Consider the following 21,340-nt stretch of genomic DNA (forward strand, 5'->3'; position numbering starts at 1 on the left):
GTCCGGAACCGCGCGACTGCTGCGGTCGCAGGTTCGAATCCTGCCTCGGGCATGGATGTTTGTGATGTCCTTAGGTTAGTTAGGTTTAAGTAGTTCTAAGTTCTAGGGGACTGATGACCTCAGATGTTAAGTCCCATAGTGCTCAGAGCCATTTGAACCAAAAATAGGTTCTAAAATTTATACTTTAAGAGCTAAGAGCACTTCTTCAGTAGAAGAGAAGTGTTTCACAGCAGCAAAGATAAAGAACTGCTCATAGCTCAAGGTAAGCATTTTAGAGGACAAGTATCCTAGACTTTGTAGCTTCGAATCCCTGAATATTGACCATTCCTCCTGGGAAAGTCTGCGTATCTGGTGCCTCATACCCTTGAAAACCTTCGAATCCCTACCACGCAGAATAGCTGCAATAATGCTTTCCAAAGGAGGACGATCACGCTATTGACCAGGGTGTCAATATGTTATCGCTCATCATTGTACGTATTATACACCCGTGTGAGTTTTAATTTCACCACAAAAATATAAAAAATTTTCCACTCTATTGGCTAGCTGGTACAACAGTCGCTACGAATTATTTCAAAAGAAAACTGTCTTGGTCGCAAAATAATGATTATTTAACAACGCTTTTTCACCCTTTTGTGGCATCAAAAGATTATGTAGTGTTCTGAAAATAAGCAATCATAATAAAATAAGAGTAAGGGCGTATACCTTGAACACACCATCATCCACTGCGCTTCTACATCTACAAAAGCTGGTGTTTTCAGGTCCACACAATACCTTGCACGTATTTTGGACGAAGGCTTATTTGTAGCATACAACATATTCTGATGATGCCACCAAGGGGTGAAAAGCGTTATTAAATAATTATTATTTTGCAACCAATACTGTTTTCTTTTTGAAACAAAAATGTAAAGTGACGTATTTTTTTAGGTACATGCGTGCAGTCCCAGTATACATTCAGATTCCCGGTGAATCCACTAAATGAGCCAAAACGAAATGGCGACGTATCATAAACAAGTTAGTCTTCGGAAGCGGTGAAAACATTGTAGTTCAGTTAGGCCAGTCCAAATGATTACCGCACGCAGATGAGAGCAGCTGAAGCTACCATCCCAAAAAGCGTAAACGCATTACAAAAGAATTCCATTTCATTTTCAATAGCTTCAGCTGCACCGTAGACATTTATTGTACATACTAAACATTAAAAAAAAATTCATCAGGTCCTACGCGATGGTGAGAGCATACGTTACTCGAACAAGGAACGAGTTATTAAATAATTCATAAAAAGTGGCAAAAAATAGAAAATAAAAAAGAAAACTAAAAATAAAAAAAAACACAGAATATGTGAAGTAAATTCGTTACTGTGCAACACTCTAAATTTCTGCAACGAACTTCCTGTACAGAATAAATCTGAAAATCTTGGCCTTAACAATCAGATTTTTCAGTTCCACGCGAAACGTATGAAAATGAAACCAACTATCATTCTATTCAAAAATTTTAAAATCTTTATGAGGATACCATGACAACTACAATAAAATTTGTGCTCTACGTCAGAAATAGATTAAACTAACAGTAGGTTAAAGAAGAAGCGCAAGGCAATGGAAGAGAATAGCTTTCAAGAGATAGCTGTCATAAAAGAGATCTGACGGAGAAGCGTGTCTACGATACATTGGCATCAGACGCTTCCTGGAAACGGTTATTCACTGGGGACCGGACAGACATAGCCGAATTGACCCCGGGCCCCTGAGTCGGTGTGTCTAAAAGGCTCATGACTCACTGCCTGTTGACATCTGTGCGTCTCTAATGGTCGTGTGCCCTCTCAATTAATATTCTCCATGACCAAACGCAAATGCTGAGTGATGTCACCGAAATGTCACGGCTGGGCTCCTTGGGTTACTTCTGCTCTAGAAGCCTCCTAAAAACCAGAAACACTTCTGCATTCATATTTATTGTCGTAGGTCACACTTAGTCATATGTCGTGCCAAGGTAATAATATAGATGTACCAAGGAGAGCTAAAAAGTAATGCCTCCTAATTTTTTTTGTCTGAAAACTCTTAAGAGTTTTTTTAAAATAAAACTAACTTTGTTAACATTCTACATCTTTGTTCTTCATGTCTACATATTTATTTCTCAACATTGTCACCCTGGCGACGGACGCATTTCTCCCAACGAGAGACCTGTTTGTTGATACCGTCACAGCAGAATGTTTGACTTCATCGACGGAGCCACAACCGCACGGTTTCATCGCTATCAAAGTGAAGTCCTAGAAGGAGTTCTTTAACTTTTGAAAACAAATGAAAATCGGAGGGGGCCAAGTTGGGACGGCATGGAGAATGACCGACGACAGTGAACCCAAGATGTTGGGCTGTTGTTGACGTCGCGTCGCTCGTTTGTGGGCTGGTATTGTCATCCTGAAGGAGAGGCTGCCCCATGCGTGGACGAGCTCTTTGGATTTGAAATTCGATGACTGGACGCCGTTTCTCACGCGGCGACAGAGTTACACAGCGCCATTTTACACTTGTAATTCCGAGACCTCCAGCGGTAGAGGGCTGAAAATATGCAGATATGAACAACAAAAACGTAGAATTTTAATGACGCGTTTTATTTAAGAAGCTTTAAGAGTATTCACTCAATAAGTTCGGAGACATTACTTTTCAGCACGCCCTCATATAATCGTACTGACGTCCGTGGAAACCGAAACTAGCGAGTAATTTTATGCCAAACTGTGTTTTTAACTTTTTTTAAGGACGAAATCGAAATATACGTTGCCGTGATGGTGTGTCGATTATATGGTGCACGATAGCTATACTAAAACTGCAGCTAGTTTGAGTGACGTATAGGTGCCAAAGCGCCCTTAGCTCTACTAACCAATGATGTAAATAAAATAACATTCGTATATTACAATACTTTATATATTTGATTGTTTTATTATTAAACTCTCCGGCATCTGTGGCCTGATAAATGTGGGGGTGAAGTCAAATAAAGTTTGGGTTTGGGAGATGGGGAGGGGGGAAGACGCCCGAGAAAAACTGCGACAATCCCCCTCAGAATCAAACCCTTCGATTCGTGTCTACTGGTGCGTTAATTGCCCTACCTCCATGAAGTGAAATTTTTCAGTCTGCTTGACTTACAATACTATCCTCTATAAAATGCTGAAGTTGCCGTGACTGTATGAAAAGCTTAGTTGCAAAGCAGATAGCAATCACCAATTAACTTAGTGGTTGGCAATTGCCTTACAACTTGTCGTATGTTTGTAATTACAGATAATTAACAGGCGTGTTTACTCGTCTTCTCATCAAAGGCAGAAACAAAAGCAAGACATAGTTTACACAAGCAATGGAGGAGAATGAGCTTCACGAGGTTTTTCCTATAACTGGGTAATAACCAGAGGATATAAGGGTTATAAAGTTCCAGAAACTCATCAGTACTGAGAGATGGTCTCCTCATCTGCGTCTTAATGGCTAATTCGTTTCCATCCTCACTTATTCCTCAAGCGGCACATCAAAACAGTATATGGTGTACCATAATCCAGAAAGAAAAGACAGAGAAAATTTTACTGTTCTAAGAAATATCGAAGGAAGCACAAGACTCATTTATTACCTAAAGTTGTGTATGTGGAAAGAAGAACGCAAGGATAAAATTCATCGTTGCCCATCGCGAACAGAAAAAATAATTGATATGGTGCTTTAAGCTTTATGGCACGTCTCTATTGACGCATTATACTGTAGTGTTCGTCCCAAACAATGCTTCTGTTTGATAAACAATGCGGCAGTACACAGTTACAAAGCAGATGTGATGAGGTTAAAGCAAATCGAAAGTACAGGGTTATTACAAATGATTGAAGCGATTTCACAGCTCTACAATAACTTTATTATTTGAGATATTTTCACAATGCTTTGCACACACATACAAAAACTCAAAAAGTTTTTTTAGGCATTCACAAATGTTCGATATGTGCCCCTTTAGTGATTCGGCAGACATCAAGCTGATAATCTAGTTCCTCCCACACTCGGCGCAGCATGTCCCCATCAATGAGTTCGAACGCATTGTTGATGCGAGCTCGCAGTTCTGGCACGTTTCTTGGTAGAGGAGGTTTAAACACTGAATCTTTCACATCACTATGCGTGAAACTTTCCCGCACGCGTTCAACCGTTTCTTCGCTCACTGCAGGCCGACCCGTTGATTTCCCCTTACTCTTACAGAGGCATCCAGAAGCTTTAAACTGCGCATACCATCGCCGAATGGAGTTAGCAGTTGGTGGATCTTTGTTGAACTTCGTCCGGAAGTGTCGTTGCACTGTTATGACTGACTGATGTGAGTGCATTTCAAGCACGACATACGCTTTCTCAGCTCCTGTCGCCATTTTGTCCCACTGCGCTCTCGAGCACTCTGGCGGCAGAAACCTGAAGTGCGGTTTCAGCCGAACAAAACTTTATGAGTTTTCCTACGTACCTGTAGTGTGTCGTGACCATATGTCAATGAATGGAGCTACATTGAATGTATGAAATCGCTTCAATCATTTGTAATAGCCCTGTAATATTAATCATCAATAATTTTATTTGGATGCTGTCTAAACACCTCATAGAACTTTTTGTGACTAATTTCTTTAGTCAAAGGATTCGCTAAAAGCCGTTGAATACACGATGCGTTTATGACTAGTCGTAGCGACCTCAATGAATTAAGGCACACTTTAGTTACCTGCCTAGTTTCCGAAAGAAAAACATTCCGTGGAGTGCTTTTCGCTGGAGAAGTATGTCACTGTTTTGTGAAATGACGCGTCCCACGTTACAATTTACACGGCGTCAGCTAGTAACTCGAAAAGAGAGACCCTGAGCACAATACCTGACAAGTCGAATTGCATTCCGCAGCGACTTCCGTCCTTCACGGACTGGAACACCTCTTTCCACCTGAAGCACTTTTCTTGTTTTATTGACTAGGGTATGGACTTGTTGTTTGAATTAGTTTGTTAGTTTGTAGTCTACCACTACAATCGTTCAAGTTGTCTGTTACAACGCGCACCGTATGCGGGCTTTTAAGTACACTGTGTTTGCTCTTCAAGTTAGTTCAATAAATTACTTGTTATTTACGATTTTACGTAGGTGGTCTAGTTACTGGCGCGGCCGATGTGAATTATAGCTGAGTGCTTTTCACCGCCGCAGAGGAGGAGGAGGTCATTAGAGACGGAGCGCAAGCTCGGGTGAGGCAAGGATGGGGAAGGAAATCGGACGTGCCCTTTCAAAGGAACCATCCCGGCATTTGCCTGAAGTGATTTAGGGAAATCACGGAAAACCTAAAGCAGGATGGCCGGAGACGGGATTGAACCGTCGTCCTCCCGAATGCGAGTCCAGTGTGCTAACCACTGCGCCACCTCGACCGCCGCAGAGAAGCAATATCGTGTTGTCCTTTATTTTCTAAATACACATTAAACAAGTCAAGGTATTTGCCAGACAGGACGTCATTATTCGTTTCTCAGTTTTACGACATTTCCGAGCGATAATATGGTCTCCTCGGGATAGATCCTTCAACGTCGGCAATACACATGCGACATTAATTCTGCTTTCTGCAGCTATCAACTCAAGCAGTCCAGATTTATAACCACAGATCTTCGCATTACTGCAGTATACACCTGCAGCAATACTCCGCAAGCTACCTGACGTTGTCTGGTGGAGGGTATTTCTGGTAACATTAACTGATTCCCCCTTCCCTGTTTCACTCGGGAGTTAATGCAGATAAGCCTCTGTATTATCACTAATTTCGCTAGGTGACAGTGGAGAAAGTAATACACCGTCCGATTCTTCCCTAAAAGTGCCTTATCGAAATAGTAAACCTCTCTATGATGCACAACGCCTCTATTGTAGCGTCTGCCACTAGAATTTGTTAATCATACATGTAACGTTCTCACGCCGACTAATTGATCCCGTGACGAAAGACGCCTCTCTTCGTTGGATCTTCTCCATCTCTTCTATCAGACAGCCGATAAGGATCCCAGATTGATGAACAATACTCAAGAATCTGTCGAACAAGCGCTTTGTAAGCAACTTCTTTAGTGGATGAAATACATTTCCGTAAGATTCTTCCTATGAATCTCGGTTCAAATGGTTCAAATGGCTCTGAGCACTATGGGACTCAACTGCTGAGGTCATTAGTCCCATAGAACTTAGAACTAGTTAAACCTAACTGACCTAAGGACATCACAATCATCCATGCCCGAGGCAGGATTCGAACCTGCGACCGTAGCGGTCTTGCGGTTCCAGACTGCAGCGCCTTTAACCGCACGGCCACTTCGGCCGGCTATGAATCTCGGTCTGGCCTCTGCTGTTGGTACAGCTTGTCTTACGTTGTCATTATACTTGGAGTTGCTCTGAATAGTTACTCATAGATATTTTACGGTAGATAATGTTTCCAGAAATTTGTCGTCAACAGTATAGTTTTTACAGCAGTGGATTTTTTTTCATGTCTATGTGTAATATTTTGCTCATATTTACGTTCAGTGCCTGCACCTTTCAGCAATTACCTTTACATCGGTCGATTTTGTTCATTAGGAGCAACTTGTTGTGGTCTATCTGCAATGTGGCTAATTATGCCTGGCAGAGCTTTACCTCATTCAGAGTACGACAGAGCCAAATTCTCTCTCTCTCTCTATCTATTTCTTTCTTTATCTCCCTTCATTGCCAAGTTAGCTGTCCACATTATACTGACCGTGCCCATACAGGCTAAAGACTGTGCCTCTCAATGGCAGATGCGCAATCTGGAGACAAATTTATGCCGTTTTTATTGTCATTGTAGTAAGATGACTAGCACATCGGAATCCACGACATTTTACATTACTGCAGCGTCTGTGTAGGGCTGATTTCATTTCCATGCGAACTCCTCCGCAAGGTCTTGGATAGTTCCGCTAGACAGTGGTATTTCAGATAAGGTCACGAGATAATTCATTCCCACGCAAATTTCCCCGCAGTGTCTTGAGTAGTTTCACGAGGCAGTGGTATCTGTTCAGGAAGGATTATGAGACTGTAATGACTGCACGGACGTAAGTTCCTCATTCCTAACGTACCAACGAGCATTGTTTCCAGCTTCTATTCAGCTGTGTTATTTCCAACTCTAACGAGGACAGTCTCCAACAAGAAGTGGCCCATCTGAAGTTCGTGTTTCTAAGGAACGGTTTTACGAAAAAGCAAATCCGGGATGCTCTGCGTCTGACACTCGGAACACAACCTGCGGAAACTAATGAAGAACATGAGGAAAACACGTCCATGGCATTGATTCCATTTTGTGGGGCCTTATCGGGAAAAGTTGGACGCATTTTACGCAAATATCAAGTAAAAACCGTCTTCTGCCCTCCAACTAAAATCAGAGCACTTCTTGGCAGTGTTAAGGACGACATTGGGTTACGTAAATCAGGGGTTTACAGAATACCGTGCCAATGTGGTAAGGAATACATAGGTCACACAATTTGCACCACTGAAGACCGATGCCGTGAACACCAACGGCACACGAGATTGCAACAGCCTAATAAGTCTGCAATCGCCGAGCATTGCCTGTCAGAACTTCACGGCATGAATTATGACAAGACCAAGGTCCTAGCACAGACATCGAAATATTGGGACTGCATCATCAAAGAAGCTATAGAGATTAGAGTAAGAAAACCTGAAGTGAATTGTGACAGCGGCTGTTCCCTTAACCCAGCTTGGGAACCAGCCATTACCCGGATTAAGGAGAAGATATAAATATCCCAGAGTGTGCTGACTTCGAGGGCAGGGGGAGAAACCTCCGAAATGCCGCCGGCAAACCTCTGTGGGCGCGGACCTACGAGGGAACACCCAGACGCGGGGCCACAAGCCGGGCGTCGAAACCCGGCCGAGAACGCCGACGGCGCGGACGGCGGTGGGAGCGCGCGAGCGAGGGGGAGGGGGAATCTGATATATACCTCACGCCTGCCGTCCCTTGGCAGTACATCAGCACACCTGGTGATGGCAACAAGGTCGACTGCCGAAATATTGTGTCCTATGTCCACTCATACAAGGCTGTTCACCTGGAGAAATTGGAGAATCGCAACACAAAAGTTCTTCCCTCTCGACCTTAAGCAGAAACTTGTATAAACACTTATACTTCAAATTACTGATTACAGCAATGTTATCCCTGCAAGTCCTTTCTCAGGAAAGCTCGCGACGCTTGGAACTTGTTATGAAAGCCTATGTTCGTTATATATGTAATGTTCGACTTTTTATGATCATATGTCACCATCACAAGCACAGCTATCCTTGTTACGTTCAGATAAGCGCAAGAGATTTCCATACCCTCTGTCTTCTCTACTGTCTTATAAAAGTACACTGACTCTCATATCTTTCATCGATCTTAACGCTCTCGTCTGAGCCAAATGGCAGAAACATTCTTTCCCATCACAGTGAAGTCTTCCACCCCCCCCCCCCCCCCACTCCATCATTTCTCAAAGTCCTTCTCAGTGACAGGAATTCGACTCTGAAATAACCTCCCGCATTATACATAGCAGCGCCAAAGAAACTGGTATATGCATGCGTATCCAAATACAGAGATACGTAAACAACCAAAATATGGCGCTGCGGTCGGCAACGCCTGTATAAGACAAGTGTCCGGGGCAGCTGTTAGATCGGTTAATTCTGCTCCAGTGGTAGGTTATCAAGATTTAAGTGAGTCGGCGCACGAGGGATGGGAAACAGCATATCCGAGGTGGCGATGAAGTCGGGATTTTCCCATACGATCATTTCACGAAAGTACCGTGAATATCAGGAATTCGGTAAAAAGTCATATCTCCGAAATTGCTGCGGTTGGAAAAAGATTCTGCAAGAACGGGACCAACGACGACGGAAGAGGATCGTTCACCGTGGGAGAAGAGCAACCCTTTCGCAAACTGCTGCAGATTTCAATACTGGGCCATCAACAAGTGTCAGCGTGCGAACCATTCAACGCAAAATCATCGATATGGGGTGTCGGAGCCATGTACCCTTGATGACTGCCCGACACAAAGCTTTACGCCTCACCTGGGCTCGTCAACACCGACATTGGACTGTTGATGACAGGAAACATGTTGCCTGGTCGGACGAGTCTCTTCTCATATTGTATCGATCAGATGGACGTTTACGGGTGTGGAGACAAACTCATGAATCAATGGATTGTTCAAGCTGGTGGAGGCTCTGTAATGGTGTGGGTCGTGTACAGTTGGGGTGATAGGGGACCCCTGATATGTTTAGATACGACTCTGATAGTTGACACGTACGTAAGCATACTGTCTGGTCACCTGCATCCATTCATGTCCATTGTGCATTCCGACGGACTTGTGATTTCCTTAAATCGCTTCAGGAAAATGCCGGGATGGCTCCTTTGAAAGGGCACGGCCGATTTCCTTCCCCATCCTTCCCTCACCCGAGCTTGCGCTCCGTCTCTAATGACCTCGTTGTCGACGGGACGTTAAACACTAATCTCCTCCTCCTCCTCCTCCTCCTCCGACGGAATTGGGCAATTCCTGCAGGACAATGCCGAACCTCATACGTTCAGAATTGCTACAGTGTGGCACCAGGAACAGTCTTCTGAGTTTAAACACTTCCGCTGGCCACCAAACTCCCCACACATGAACATTATTGAGCACATCTGGGATACCTTGCAACGTGCTGTTCAGAAGAGGTCTCCACCTCCTCCTACTCTTGCGGATTTATGGACAGCTCTGCAGGATTCATGATGTAAATTCCCTCCAGCGCTACTTCAGACATTAGTCGTGTCCATGTCAAGTCGTGTTGCGGCACTTCTGCGTGTTCGCGGGGGCCCTACATAATATTAGGCAGGTTTACCAGTTTCTTTGGCTCTTCGGTATATTAGTGGAACTGAATATTATCTCCAGCTTCAAAAGACAGTTAACAATATATCTGCTAAAGCAACAATAATTATTACTGTTGACCATTGTCCGTGTACGCACTCGTTACCCTTGTACTACTTCTTTCCCAACCCAGATCTCCTTCATTTCCTGATATTCTTAGCTGGTGTAGTCTCCTTAAATTTACTTTCCCCAGAACTCGTTATAACAGAAAACATAAATTTGTATACCTATAAATTCGTTTTATATCTGCCACTATCAGTATTGTTATTACAATCATTCTCCTTCCTCTTCTTCTTCTTCTTCTTCTTCTTCGTCTTCTTCTTCTTATTATTATTACTACTACTACTATTAGTGGCAGCACCAGCAACAGCAGTAATAGTACATTTACTGACAGTATTAACTTTATTAGTTCATTCTCTGTTGGTCCATTGTGGAATCGGGACAGCTGCCGGTCAAATATCTACCAAGGAAAATCGCCAAACAGCCGTATGTTTTGAGTAGTTACTTTATTTGGACAACCAGTTTCGGCTTCTTAACAATGCCATCTTCAGGGCTCTATGCACTCCATGTACAGTCTATCAGATTATCGATCCTTGCGTGCTAGAGCCATCAATAACTGGATTACGTGAATTCGACTTCTGAGTGTTTACTTCGAAGACTTGACAGCAAGTTGTCAAGGCCTCGAAGTAAACAATAAGTTTCAAGTCTTCGAAGTGAACACTCAAAGACGAATTCAAGGAATCCATATATCGATAGCTCTAGAGCGCAAGGATCGATAATCTGATTGTCTACACATGGAATGCTTAGGACCGTGAAGATGGCATGATTGAGATGTCGAAATTGGTTGCCTAAATAAAATAACTCGTCAGAACATGCGGCTGTTTGGTGATTTTTTTTGGTAAGTACTTAATGGTTCATAGTCAGTATTAGTTACTCTTATTGTCAATAAAGATATTCAGGTCATTTTAATAGTATTTGTCATATTAAAATTGTTTTATCTTAGGTGACTATGATGTAAAAAAGGTACTGTATGTGTGAAACTCTGGTCCTATGTAGGAGAGAGCCTGATAGCCCTAACCAGATCAGATTAAATAAATAAAAATAAGTCACCCACAATGTATTCCGATTAACGTGTATGAAGAAATGAATACTTAACACAGTTTTGCTCCAATTTCGTTGCAGAGTTTCGACGGAATTCTAGTCAGGGTTCCTAATTCACTTTCCAGACGTAGTAGCATAGTGATTGAGACACTGGAAACATACTCGGAATTTGAATACATCTTCTGGGCAGATTTTGTGCTCAATACCAGAATAGATTGTGGTGAATACCGGGACAGTCTCTTACCTAAGTCATTTGCCACTCTTTTCTTTATACTTAACGTTACTTCCTTAATTTTCTTCCATTTAATTTTCTTCCACTTCACTGCTAGAAAAAATAGAAAAGCAAGAGAAGAAGCTCCGTAGCTCCTCGAAATGGAGGCGACATGCGTGATATGGATTTGCAGTGAAAGTGTGTGGAAGGCATCTTCAGTCATGCCACAATAATATTTCCAAATTCTCTCCCTCTCCCTTTTCCATTAGCTTTTGGGGTGAAGTCGGCGGATCGTGGAAAAACCGGAAAATCATAGCATGGAAGATTTTGAAGATATATCGAAACACGCTTAAAACTAAGTTTACTGATAAGAAGTAGAATTGGCGAGGCAAGATGTGTGGCACTGCTAAGTAGAAAGAGCGACAGGGTGACAGCACATGTGTGCAGACATCAGGGATCAGCTTGCCTGCTACTACACGGAGCCACAGAAAGCAAAAAATATTGGGAAAGATAGTGAATAGAAAATATTTTATCAATAACTGATGATGTTGTGTGTAAGTGTCGCGCTGAGATGAAGACTTTGGCACAACACAGATAAAACAAAAGTCTAGCATATTCCAAACATAAAGTCAGGCGACACAGTTCAAGGAGCCACCTAGAAGTGTTCTGGCAATTTTCCAGCTGTAACTGTGGATATGTGATATCGAAGCCGAGGTCTTCAAATTGCTCACCCAACTAAGGCCAACCTTATTTAAACATGAGTAATGAGCGTAGTGCGAATAAGGAAAGTTGACACTGCTGCGAATAAGGAAAGCTGTTGAAAAGTTACGGGAATCTAGGCTGGCGCCTAGACTTTCGCTAATTTTCTTAGTGCGTCAGTAGTTTTGCATTTGGATTATAAACGACGCCACATTTAGACGCTACAGTTTATCTGATTTCCAGAATTAGATAGACAGTGTTGCAGAATCATTGCACCAACGATATCGCTCACTGAGACATAGCAAGTGTGCGGCAGTCTTATACGCAGACTGAGAAAGTGGCGATGTCGGAACTTCGGGTTCCATGATCTAAAAGCATATTTCAATGAAATTATTCGTGTAACATCACAAGAGTTGGACACAAAGTGAAAATATACTAAGATGGTATCTGTTATTTCGCACATGTCCGAAAGAACAGATACCATCGGTGACCATGCAGCTCGTTAGAATGAAATTACAATGAAATGAACACCCTTAGCAGCTTACAGGCGTTGACATACGTCAACGGGGACAGATGAAAATCTGTGCCCCGACCGGGACTCGAACCCGGGAGCTCCTTCTTACATGGCAGACGCTCTATCCATCTGAGCCACCGAGGACACAGAGGATAGTGCGACTGCAGGGATTTATCTCTGGCACGCCTCCCGCGAAACTCACATTCTCAACGTACTGTCCCGCACTACATTCGTAGTGCCCCCGTCCATTATACTCATTACTCGCGGCGCGTTCATACAAAAAGGTACGGCCAAACTTTCAGGAAACACTCCTCACACACAAATAAAGAAAAGATGTTATGTGGACATGTGTCCGGAAACGGTTAATTTCCATGTTAGACCTCATTTTAGTTTTGTCAGTATGTACTGTACTTCCTCGATTCACCGCCATGATTTCATACGGGATACTCTACCTGCGCTGCTAGAACACGTGCCTTTACAAGTACGACACAACATGTGGTTCATGCACGATGGAGCTCCCGCACATTTCAGTCGAAGCGTTCGTACTCTTCTCAACAACAGATTCGGTGACCGATGGATTGGTAGAGGCGGACCAATTCCATGGCCTCCACGCTCTCCTGACCTCAACCCTCTTGACTTTCATTTATGGGGGCATTTGAAAGCTCTCGTCTATGCAACCCCGGTACCAAATGTAGAGACTCTTCGTGCTCGTATTGTGGACGGCTGTGATACAATACGCCATTCTCCAGGGCTGCATCAGCGCATCAGGGATTCCATGCGACGGAGGGTGGATGCATGTATCCTCGCTAACGGAGGACATTTTGAACATTTCCTGTAACAAAGTGTTTGAAGTGACGCTGGTACGTTCTGTTGCTCTGTGTTTCCATTCCATGATAAATGTGATTTGAAGAGAAGTAATAAAATGAGCTCTAACATGGAAAGTAAGCGTTTCCGGACACATGTCCATATAACATATTTTCTTTCTTTGTGCTTGAGGAATGTTTCCTGAAAGTTTGGCCGTACCTTTTTGCAACACCCTGTATACATATAAGATGGTATCTGTTCTTTCGGGCATGTGCCAGAGATAAATCCCTGCAGTCGCGCTCTCCTATGTGTCCTCGGTGGCTCAGATGGATAGAGCGTCTGCCATGCAAGCAGGAGATCCCGGGTTCGAGTCCCGGTCGTGGCACACACTTTCATCTGTCCCCGTTGACGTATGTCAACGCCTGTAAGCAGCTAAGGGTGTTCATTTAATTGTAATTACAAAGTGGAAAGACCAAAAATACAGCTCATTACTAAGCCTACTATTGTGTAGGAAGTCCACTGGCATTCAAAACAGCTTCCGTTTGCCTCAGAATGGATAAAGACAGATCCTTTATAATTTTAGAGGAAATATTATATCGCTCTTCCTGCAAACGAGTGGCAAGTTCAAGTAACGATGATGGTGGACGGTGATCGCACACCATTCTCTCCAAAGTAGAACACACAGGCTCAATAACATTGAGCGCTGGTGTCTCTGGTGGCCAGGCAGATGCGACAATTCCTCACAGAACCAGTCCTGGGAGATGTGTGAACAGGGGTTCTGTCCTCTCGGAGAGCGGCATCACCACTGGGAAGCAAACATTGTTCAATGGTACGGGCCTGATCAGCCAAAATAGTCGCGTAATACTTGTTAACATTAGGAAGTTTAACAATGGTGCCCATGGAATCCCTCAGAAACCGCCCTGCCATGTTTCACTCTTGAGACGCAAATTGGGCCATGTGTTGGAAACAGCGTAGAACAAGACTTATCCGACCATATGACTCTTCCATTGTTCTCTAGTTCAGGCTTTATGGCTTCGGTACCACGTTTTCCTGTTACGAGCATTTGCGTCAGTGATGAGTGGTGCTGGAATTCCAGCTCGCCTTGTGATTCACTGCTTATGAAGATCCTTTCGTGTTGTTTTGGTGCCGACAGGATTCGCAAGCGCGACAAACGTTTCTGCAGTGACTTATGTAGCTGTTCGTAACCTTATTTTTTGTCACAATCCTCTTCAATGACTGTCCTTGACGATCACTGAACACACACACTTTCGTCTGCGTTAGCGGGTGATATCTTCCGCTCTCCCTGGTACGGTGCCTCTTGAAGCACCAAACTGTTCCTCTACCTTAGTTACGAAAGCACCTACTGCAAAAGCACCAACATTTTTCCCACGTTCGAATCTACTTGCTCCGACAAAACGAACTTAAACCTACGCAGAACTCTATTATGACCACAACTGACTACTGCAATGAAGGGAGGGGATTGCACCAGACGCCGTTCGTGGTCAAATACAACAGCACAACCTGCAGGCTTGATTAGCATATGCTTTTATGTTCCACCACGCATTTCTGCATATTAATCCACATTTCTGCCCAACTGCTGTAGCTTCAGATGCATTTTTGCATATTCATCTATATTTCTGTCCAACAGCTGTAGCTTCAGATGCTGCAGTAAGCAGATGGCGAAGTGAACACGAAAAAATCGCTAATATTTGTTGGAGAATCATTAGATATTGGCATAGCCAGCCAGTAAAGTAAACTACTGACGGAACGCTTGGAAAACGGCAATTCGCTGCATACCATCTAATAAGAGAACAAGTCGTTGGCATATCGCCATCATGCTACGCGTGATTACTAGCTCTGTTTTTGATGCGATTCACCGCGGAATGTCACACGAACAGTATGTGGTTCTCTAAAAAACAACATTAGTTCTCTTTCAAACATTACCATTTAAATTTCCTGAACATCTCCGTTATAGTTTCAAATACTTTACTGACAATAAACGTCCACGTTGTCATTTATGTTTTACTTTTATTTAAACGAGCGGTGTCGACTCAATTACGAATCTTTTTCACTTGCATGAATTGTACAGGACATGGCGGTGCCGAGTACAGAACAGCGACAGAGAGTTAATTTCGGACGGTATGCGTCGTCATCAGGTGTAACGTAAGAACGACCCTAGAAGCACGTTTATGATTTCACGTAAAGTCAGTTAGGAAAAGCAAATGAGAGTGTTAGATTTGTTTGGAAGCGTTGTGGGAAAATAGGGGAAGGCAGGGCAAGATGGGGAAGCTAACTTTAAACCCTTACAAAAGGAACAAAAATAAACAAATTCAAGTAGGTTTGATTATCATTTGTTTACTTAACCATTGAATTACAATAGCATGCAAAGAAACCTGCAAACTTGTTACATTTAGTTAGAAATATTTCGATTTGAAACATAAACTACCAATTCCCAGTCTTGCCCCATATTCGGGGTAAGATGGGGAACTAGCATGAATTCATCTCTAGAGCTTAAATAAGGACTGGAATAACGAAATGATGCGACGATAAGGTTTCGAATATGGTTCTGCGAACTGTAGAATCAGGTATTACGTTTTATTTAGGCCTCTTACATTCTCGTAGTACACAAGTGTGGGCAGCCTCGTCATCATCACTTTCTGTCCCTGCACAAGTATCGAGGGCACCCCGACGCTGAAACACAGATTTCTGTGGCACGTTGAACTGTTGAGCAGCCCTCAAAGAACCCATATGACCTTCTATAACAGCATTTACAGCGGTTTCCATTGACCCCAATGACCAATCTTGCCTAGACGTTTGTCGCCGATACTTGCGAACCATCTGAAATAAAACACGTGGAACGTACTACTGAGTCTCATTCCTGGTAATCTATATTATATAGTAAATACCATATTTCCAATAGTCAATCGTTAAAGCATAGCAAATACTGACTTTGCATGGTTTGTGTATTTTTATTCACCATATAGCCTAAGGCATACTTTGTAATTAGTTAGGAAACGTTGGAAAAACGAATACCATTCTATTTACAATTGTATTAACGTATACTGTACGTGTTCAAAACCCGCAGCGAGACGATAAGAACGTAATGGTTGGACAAATAGTAGGAGAAGCTCCCCATCTTGCCCCACCCCGTCTTGCCCCCTACTATGCTGTCAGGTTATATTACGCCTACATGAACACTATTTGGTGAATATTGACTACTGACACAGCAGTTTACTGTTAATAAGACGTACTATTCAGTGCTATTCATACAGTCTGGACAAATGTTCACGAAACACATGTTTTAGGACCTCGAAAGGTGTAAAACATTGCAAATCAGTATAACAATTGTACGTACCTTGCAAAGCTCACAGAAACCGCCGTGAAACTAAGGTTCAGCAATGTCAACACACTGGGACCTGTGTACTGATGATGTTGACGTAGCTATCCACAGATGGCATCACTCTAACTGTAGCTTATAGCCCTTCCCCGTCTTACCCCACCTCCCCGTCTTGCCCCGCCTTCCCGTACATTGCCTCCGAAAAGTAGTTCGCGTACAAGATGCTCGTGAGGCGTATTCTAGACTGCTGTTCCTGTGCCCGGAGTCCTAATAGGTATGACAACAGGCAACGAAGGAATCCAGAGACACGCTATATACTTCATGGATTCATGTTTTCACCCGTTCTGGTCAACAAGTTCATCTCTTTCGTTTTCTTCCCTCCTGTCTTATTGCTACAGGCTTTTAGTCAAGCAATTGTTTTGTATTTTCAGGTATTCTACCAACACGTTCCCACGGGCATTGGGTCATATTTGGACCGCGACCGCCTGCGAATTCTCTTCGCTATTGTGGGCAGAAGTGTGTTTTGCAGCTTCCGGAAGAAGGGAAATGCTCTCACGCCTGGAACGAAATGCGTCCTTTGCTTAATCCGGCTAACGGGTGGGGCCTGGCCCGACCCGATGGTTTCCACAGGCAATTGTTTCCCACATAATGGCTAGCGTTTCCTGGGACCGTTTGGGAAGCAAATTACTGAAAGCGTCGGCGGCCAGCAGCATTTCGCAGTAGTACTACGAGGGTGTACGTCAGCATGTGAAAGGAGTATTGTGGAGCTGCGGGCACCTCACGAAATCGTGTAGGTCGGTGGCCTGTTAGGGTACACCAGCCGCTCTTTAGCCCTCTGGGGCGGAGGTGCTTTGGAGGCGTATTTGGGAAGTTTGTAGTTACGGAGCAGTAAGGTTTTTTTCACGTGTGAAACGTTCAGAGCCGGACGGTGTGGCCGAGCCGTTCTAGGAGCTTCAGTCTGGAACCGCGCGATCGCTACGGTCGCAGGTTCGAATCCTGCCCGGGGCATGGATGTGTGTGATGTCCTTAGGTTAGTTAGGTTTAAGTAGTTTTAAGTCTAGGGGGCTGATGACCTCAGACGTTAAGTCCCATAGTGTTCAGAGCCATTTGAACCATTTTTGATTTCAATGGAATTTAATTGACTTACTGAAGCCTCCTCATTCCCGAATAAATTGAACGAAGTAATTAATAACCACCATCGACCATTTGAGTAAGCTCTAATGGTTCTTAACATTAGCATAAGGATGTGGTCTTCATGCCGGTCGGTGTGGCCGAGCGATTCTAGGCGCTTCAGTCTAGGACCGTCCGACCGCTACGGTCGCAGGTTCGAATCCTGCCTCGGGCAGGATGCGTGTGATATCCTTAGGTTAGTTATGTTTAAGTAGTTCTAAGTTCTAGGTGACTAATGATCTCAGATGTTAAGTCCGAAAGTGCTCAGAGCCATTGAACCAAACGTTCAGAATGTGGAAGTGCATTCCCTTTCGCTCGCGTCGAAGAAATCTTAATCTATTGCTTGTTGTCAGGGTTAGCGAATGTACACGGAGTGTTAAGTAAGAGGCCGCCTAGTAGAGTGTGGGGCATTTCGGTAGCTGATGACTTTGTTAGGATTATTAGAGGAAGAATAATAATAAATTGAGTTTGGCTGCAATAGAAACTAAGTGTGGAGATCTCGTCTTTGTCCTTATCCTCGTTGACTTTATGTTTCGTTTGCAGAAGGGAAGGGAGAAACAGGTTGTTGACGGTGTAGTGACTGATGGCAGTGTTTGTTGTCCAAAATTGACTTTCAGGGCAAGAATGGAACCATTTCCGAAACGGCTAAGTGTGTGTGCTGTTCCCATGTCGCCATGATTAAAATACGCCGTGATTGGCAAAATGGCCCCATTCAAAACCAGTGCCGAGGTAATTGTGGTATACCACAAGCCGTAGATGACAGGGCTGAACGACGGTTTCGGAGATGTGTATGGGGGAACAGACGAGCAACTGTTGAGCAAATGATCACCCAGATGAACTAGGGGGCTACAAACAGATTCTCCTCAACGATCGTTCAGCGAACGTTTCTGCGTATGGGCTTCCGTAGGAGGCGCCGTATTCATGCACCCATGCAGACTGCTAATCTTTGGTGACGAACGCTATAACTTTCACGCCAATTCTGTACGTCCTCTGAAACGCGACAGGTGGCCTTTTAAGACGAATCACGTTTTATGCTCCACAGGGCAGATGGCAGTTGGCGTGTATGGCGCGGAATGTCCGAAAGCAAACACTTTGCAACACTCGTGGGAAAGGCCCATGAGGGCGAAGCACTCTTGTGATCTGCAGAGTGTTTTCGTTACAATACCTGGGCGATCTGGTCGTTCTGGCAGTCACAATGGAGCAACACATCATTTAACCTCGTCACGATGGGATCTACCAGCAGGACAATGCAACGTGTTATACAGCACGCAGTGGACGTGCGTGGTTCGAAGAGCGTCAGGATGAGTTTGCCGTATTCCCCTGACCATCAAACTCCCCTGATTAAAACCCCATCGAGAACCTGTGGGGCCGCCAGGATCAGGCTATATATGCCATGGATCCTCAGTCGAGAAATCTAGTGCAACTGGCCACAGCACTGTAGTCGGCATGGCTCCACATCCCTGTTGGTACCTTCCAGAACCTCAATGCCTCTCTTACTGCATATCTCACACAAGTCCGTGCTGCAAAAGGCGCTTATTCGGGCTTTGGACAGGTGGTCACATTAATGTCACAGGCATCCTAGATTCATCATCTGAAGTTGGTTCTACAAACTTTCTCTGTTTTCATGGGATAGTTCACTTCTATGTTCAGGTGTCCGCTAATTCATTTCTTCCAGCATCTTCGTGTCGCGTTCTCATGGGTCGAACGAACCCATGAACATTAGTGCTGTCTTCTTTGTATCCCCTGCTAGCCCTGGAAGGCTGAAGACTCTGGACAACTAAGAATCAGATGGCCAGGCGAGGCGACCGCAGATGAGAACTGTTGGGCATCACAGAATGGAAGGAAGCGGCGCAAGACAGGAAGAACTGGAGACAGATAATGAGGGCGGTGTGTGATCGTTACGGCCCTGAGAAGCCAACAGAGTGAGTGAGTTTCGAAATTTGGGATAAGTTACTATGAGACCAAACTACTGAGGTCATCGGTCCCTAGGATTACACTCTACTTAATCTAACTTAAACTAACTTACGCTAAGGACAACACAAACACCCATGCCCGAGGGAGGACTCGAACCTCCAACGGGGCAGCCGCACGGACCGTGGCAGGGCGCCCTAGACTGCGCGGCTACCCCACGCGCCTGAGTGAGTGAGTCGTCTTTATGCTATAAGTGATATTTTGTTTCCAACCCGTGACTAACGGTCGAGTGCATTAACCTCGGTAAATAGCCAAGGTCCCATGATCGCGGTTAAAAGTAAACCGCGTTTAAATTCTCTCTGCAGTGGGACTGCCTTGAAGGAGCTGTACATGCAACTAGCCACAGCACCGCAGTCGGCATTTCTCCACATCCCTGTAGCTAGCTTCCAGAATCTCACTGATTTCTTCCTGCGCATCTCACACAAATCCGCGCTGCGAAAGATGGTTATTCAGGCTTTGGACAGGTTAATCGACGGTCAGCAAACTGTCATCAGCTAATTTTGCGTCTGACTGTCGCTAACTCTACATATTTCAATGGAGGCACAATGGAGGTGCAAAAGATGTTCATGGAGACATGAGCTTGCTCGCAGCTGCCTAAACACACAAATTTTGTAGACAATTGCTGATGAGTGACGTCACTGTCACATGCTCTCAATTTCGTTAACAAGCAGAAGTGTGTGTATACTTTGCTACATGTCCATTCGTTTATGTTTGGCGAAATGGAAAACAAAAAACAACATCAAATTTTTCGAAGTACTAGAAGGATGTACTTCTTGTATTTGTCAGTGTGAATGCATCAGTTCTTGAAAATAAAAATAAAAAAACTGACACCTGCAGTGTAAAATAATAAACGTAAAGTCTCGTTTGTGTCTTAGTTCTTTTTTGTCTTCAGTTCGAATACCTACGCCATTTAGACATAAAATTCATCAACTATGTATGGTAATTAAAACACCTAATAGTCATTTTTATGGTAAACGCACGTCGTCTTATTTGTAGCTATATATTGCACACAAAAATCCAGTTACCGAGTGAGTTGGTGCAGTGGTTAGCACACTGGACTCACATTTGGGAGGACAACAGTTCAAATCTGTCTCCGATAATTCGGATGTAGGTTTTCCGTGATTTCCCTAAATCGCTTTAACCAAATGCCAGGTTGGTTCCTCTGAAGAGGCACAGGTGATTTGCTTCCCCATTCTTCCGTAACCCGAGCTTGTGCTCCATCTCCAATGACCTCTTTGTCGCAGGACGTTAAACAGTAGTTTCCTCCTCCTCCTCCATAAATCCAGTTTTCATTGCAATTCTTCATTACCAATCTTTTATAAAAGATTATTAAGCAAGATTCTATGATTTAAAAAACTACATATTACTTTTCAATTTTTTTGTTTTACGCTTCGTGTAATGTTCATAGAACACGCAGATTTGAATAAAAATTTGAATCCACCTAGAATTAAACGCCCTCCCCCAAAATCATCATACACGATTCCACAGAAAAACGGTACAATGCCTTGAGTTTGTTTCAGTACATCGAAAACGGCCGCCATCTTAATACTTTACGCTTACAAAACCCTCGTCATTTTGAAGAAACCGAGGCAGTCAAATTTAAACACGATCAACTCCCTCATTTAACTTTGATCGAGGTCGGCGGACCAGAACTTCGCGCTAAACAGGGTTAATGCCGACTTTCTTGCCGTTAGC

The 21,340-nt window shown here is 43.8% G+C and overlaps 1 non-coding gene across 1 annotated transcript; it reads right to left on the reverse strand.

The window, feature by feature from the left end:
* Positions 1-5,292: 5,292 nt before the first annotated feature.
* Positions 5,293-5,366, reverse strand: Trnaa-cgc. The gene has a single exon. It is a non-coding gene; the product is annotated as a tRNA-Ala (tRNA).
* Positions 5,367-21,340: the final 15,974 nt, after the last annotated feature.

The sequence above is a fragment of the Schistocerca piceifrons genome, chromosome 2, assembly GCF_021461385.2.
Source record: "Schistocerca piceifrons isolate TAMUIC-IGC-003096 chromosome 2, iqSchPice1.1, whole genome shotgun sequence".
In the NCBI taxonomy this organism is placed as follows: Eukaryota; Metazoa; Arthropoda; class Insecta; order Orthoptera; family Acrididae; genus Schistocerca; species Schistocerca piceifrons.